The sequence below is a fragment of the Branchiostoma belcheri genome, unplaced genomic scaffold, assembly GCF_001625305.1.
Source record: "Branchiostoma belcheri isolate BF01 breed outbred unplaced genomic scaffold, Haploidv18h27 scaffold657, whole genome shotgun sequence".
NCBI lineage: Eukaryota > Metazoa > Chordata > Leptocardii > Amphioxiformes > Branchiostomatidae > Branchiostoma > Branchiostoma belcheri.
In genome coordinates, this window is record NW_017804306.1 from 13,091 (window position 1) to 18,090 (window position 5,000).

The window sequence follows — 5,000 nt, forward strand, 5'->3', positions numbered from 1 at the left end:
TACATCGCGTACTTGACGTTATTCTTGGTGTCATGGAAACTGATGACGTCAACACCGATGGTTCTGTCAGTTTCTGTTTCCACGTGACCTTGACCCTTGATCATACAGTTGAGCAGACTGGTCTTCCCTGCCTCCGTCTGTCCCAGAAACACTCCCTTCACTTCTAAAGGTGTTCTGGCGTCGTCCGCATGCGCTCCGGGATGACGTAGTTGTTTCGTCATGGTTACTACTGTAGAAAAGGTCACGTGAAGTATGAAAATAGCAGACTGTAAGTACATAGCTTTGGTGTGATATCCAGAAACAGTGTAGAATTACCTGTTTTAGGCACATATTTCTACTACCCCTGTATGTTAAAGCAATGATTTTAATATTAATAGCTAACAGGTGAGGCAAAACTCAGGAATGAAATTACTATTAGAGGAAAACTTTCCATTACGTATGGAAGGGATATTAGGAAAACTTTCCAATACGTATGGAAGGGATATTTTCCTAATTAATGTTTTTTAATATTTGTAACAGTCCAGTGTTCGATTCTGTGGTGACTTACAGGTAGGATGATTGGAAAAATAGAAAAGAAGTAAGGCTTAAACAGCATAATTCATATCTTTCGCTGAGATACGAAACTACTTGAAACTTGGACTGAAACTAGAAAATTAAATAATTGTGTGTGAGAGATGTTAATGCGAGAATGAAATAAAGTTATGTCTTGTGTTGCCTACCTTGACTTTGCTGCTGTGTGAAATGTTCCGTCTGTGCCGTTTGTTGACCAGGTTGTGCCGCCTGCTGTTTCCCGATGCCGAAGAACCGCTCCTCGTACCGCTCCTGTTCCTCCATCTCCTCCGCCAGGAAGTCCTGTCCTTCCTCCCGCAGGACCCGCACTAACCAGTCGTACGGCTCCTGCCGCCTCCTGTCCCGCAGCATGTTTACCAACCACTCGGCCCGGCTTACTGATGTCGGCTCCGCCTGGGGGAGGGAACATCGGCGGGGGCGTGATCTTACGTAGACAACTGTTAGGTAACCGTTTCACTGTGTGTTTTACTGTGTGAGTGTCGTTTTTCAAATAGTGACGCATTTTACTTTAGCAAGATGACACTTTTCAATTTGAATTCTGTGAAGAAAATAAATACATCATTCCATGGTGAAATAGCCGTGTGGGTACCTAAGAGTATTTGCCTTACCTTCAGTAAGTGATCCGTTCGATTCCGAAAACATTTAAATCATGATATTAATGTACAGCATGCCTTGAATTTGAAATGAAATAAAAATTTTATTTTCTCCTCCTGGGAGGGGGGGGGGGTGATCTTACTTTAATAGACATTTCAGTTTTATTATGTTAGTGTAGTTTCTCTGGGTTTAGGGTTTGAACAAAGACGCGCTTAAATCTAGCAAGATTAGAATTTTCAATTAAATTCTGTGAAATGAAAAGTGCGAAAACAAATTGATATGAGCGCTATCTTCATTCGATGGTGAAACAGCCACTGGGGTAGAATGTTTGCCTTGCATTTAGTAAGTGATCAGTTTGAACTCCAAAACATATAAAGCATGATATCAATGTAAAGTACATGTGGCGCGGTGATGTTAAGTGCCGGTACCACCATGCAACTTACCTGGATAGACCGGACGTCAGCCGGACTCAGCTGGTTCTCCTGTTCCAGCCGTGTGAGAACAGCTGGGAGGTTCATGTTGTCAGACAGGAACGCACGATTGTCCCACAAGGCCATCCAGCACGGGATCCTCAGTTCACCTGGAGATGAACAAACGACAAGCGTCAGTCTAACCTGACTCGATCTATGTAGAGACATGGTATCAACCCACCAACTGTTGATATATACATAAATTTCATATTGCTGCCATACAATGCAAACCAGTATATATAATAACAATAAAACAAAAGAAATTTAGCAAATATCTCATGAAGAACTGTACTTCCCCAAAAATTCTTCCCAATTTTAAATTTTATGTGCCGTGAAGTAAACTCTAGTATTCAAAGTAAACTCACATATTCAAACGCTCATCGTGCAAAGTACAGAAAACGATTAATTTCCAAATACCTTCTGTGTGATTCTTGTGAATATAGTCATAAACTAGAGAGGCCGACATTTGCTTGGGAGCAAATATAGCATATTTCAGTCCATCTCCCTCCCACGCAAAAGTGGACTATTCCAAACTTACCCCAGTGTAAAACTGGCAAAGATTCTCAAATAAATGAATTACTAGTATATAGTAGCTATGTAATTGAGAACAAAGATGTAAGAACAAGCACATTGAATCTCGAAAGCTTTACTAATCTTACTACAGGTATGCCAATACTAACAATGATGAGATTTGATATATTTTGAAGGTCTTAGGCACATAAAATTGAATGTGTGGGTCATTACGCACGACTTACTTGCAATGTGACCTCAGGTAACCTCCAATGGAACATGTGTTCCGTGGCCAACGGCAGATGGAACAGGCCATTCTTTAGATAGAACATGGAACGGGTATAGCACTTTTGGCCCTTTTTTGCTGAAAATAGCCATTAAAGTCCCCCAAATGAGTCATTTGGAAGTGGTTTATGCCAAATATGTGACTGCTATTTTGTAGACACATGTTCAAGGTACCCTTATACCGAATTTCAGATCATTTGGTTGTAAAACCAGGGCTCAGGATCCAAAAATCCATTTTTTGTCGAAAAATGCCCCAAAAAAACTTCATAAAAAATTTATAATAGGCACGTATAAAAAAATGAAAAAAACGCCTGGGGGTATTGGCCCACTCTACCACCATACCAAATTTCAAGTCATTTGGCTGAATGATGGCGGAGTTGAATCCCTTTGACTGTTTGGCAGGAGAAGAAGAAGAAACATCAGAGAACACAATATATTTCATCCATACCATGGTATGGACTGAAATATAACAAGAGAAGCACGGCGGCTTTATATAGCAGCCATGCATTCCTTTCTACAAAACATCGGCCTGTAATGTGTGCAATTATATTATTTCTTTGTTAATATATAAAGTTTGAATTACGCCACGCAAATCGAAGGTGCGGTTTCCATCCAGTACATTTGAAAGTGAAAGTTGGCAGGATCGATAATCACTGCACTTAACGCGCTACCAGTAAACTCGTTCTTACCGTATATGGGTGAGTGAAAACAGCCTTAACTTACATTTTTAAGTGATAAAAAGACCGCTGTGTTTGCATTATGCAACAGCCATGCTATGTCCACCCTCACCTGTTTGTCTGCAGAGCGCGTCACGCACATCCCAGGCGATGCCTTCCATCCCACTGACATCACTGTCGGGCATCTTCTCCCCAACCCTGTCCCGCTGGACCCGCCTGGCCGGCGCCTCCAGGGTTGGGTACTGCCGGCTGACTAACGTACCGAACTCACGGAAGTCATCCTCGTTCTGGTCCAGCCAAATGACGTATCGAGGCTTGTTGTTCCTGACGGCAGTTTCCAGTCCGACCGTGAGCGAGGACTGGTCAGCAAGCAGGTGTCTGCTGATCACGGGCACGACAAGTTTCACGCTGCCGAGGGTCAGTGTGGACGTGAGCTGTGCGCGGCTGACGGCACCAGGAGCACCTGTGAGCTGCCGACAGGATATGGCTTCCTGGGGTAGATCGTAACCCCCGCCCCAGCGCAGACCCATCAGCTCCTCCACCAGCCTCCTGACGAACTCCTCATCCTTTGCTGCGTGCAGGATGGCGACACGCGGACCTGATAGGAAACAACAGGTTAACAATGTCCATATTTTTATATAAAGCATATTTCTAAAGTGAATCTATCGTGCTATTAATAAGTAGAACTTGTACATATAGGAAACTCTTAGACTAGTAGGCCAGACATTATTAACTAAAACGGTAAGGTACCCATGGAATGAAAGTGAAAGTAAAGGTATGGTGTGGGTGGGACTTTCGCTTATAGAAGTAAGGTTTATCGTTACAGAATTCTACTGTGCTGGTGGCAATCATAGTACAATGCCCTTTATTCCAAAAGTGGACTTGATTATCATGTACCCTTGTGTTGGGATAAAGTTACCATTGTACTGGGTGATATGTACGTTTAGCTCTATATCATAAAATTGTTTGTTTTGATGGTGTACATTTATTTTGATGCATTACCATATCTTTGTTTAATTGCGGTGTTGATATACGTTCAATGCTTTTGGTGGTGATCGTGTGTGTCTAGTCTGTGTCTGAGTTTGTAAACACGCTAACTCTAGAAGGCTTTGGTAGATTGTCTTGATATTTGGTAGGTGGATAGGTCTTGATGAGACCTCGACATGATTAGTTTTGAAGCTTATTAATGTACTGCGCCAAAACGTCTTATTTTCATGTCACGTGACCTGACCATGCTAGGGTAAAGTATTGCGCATGATAGATTTTATTACATGAAATAATAAAAATTAACAGTTTTAAGCTTATTTACCTTCTTGCTCTTCATCGGTATCGCCGTTGTCGGTGGAGTCCTCGCTGGTATCAATATCCACATAACCGTCGCTGTCTTCACTCTCCGAACCGCTCTTAGGCTCACTCATTCTGGAGAAAAAATTTCGACCAAAACTTACAAAAATGGCGATTCAAACTGTAAGAAACGCAGTCAAAAAATAAAAGTACACACCTATCATGAAGTTCATCTGTGTTGATAGTTGCATATTAGGGGTTAAAACAAAAGGGAAATGTTCTCACCTAGAGCTTTCGAACAGTCACTCTAGATCTGGTCTTCCTTAGTAGGCTGGCCGGCTATCGGGTAAAGGCAGATTTAGGGTAAAAATGAAGTTAAAGTATTGCATGGCATTTATATTATCAGATTATAATATTAAGACCCAATGCCGTGTAATTAAAGCTTATTGTCTATAATAGTATGAGATCGGACCTAAAACTATAAAATTTGCACACAGTTCTCCAAAACCAACCGCACAAAAAGTTACAGGTAATGTTATTTTGTCGTTGTCAATTTCTACATGTTAGACATGGTCTGCTGCACTTCAATGTATACAATTTCTGCACTTGG

At 41.7% G+C, this 5,000-nt stretch overlaps 1 pseudogene; it reads right to left on the reverse strand.

Moving 5' to 3' along the window:
* Nucleotides 1–4,524, reverse strand: part of LOC109483650 — a 16,366-nt pseudogene extending 11,842 nt beyond the window's left edge.
* Between the last annotated feature and the right edge of the window lie 476 nt (nt 4,525–5,000).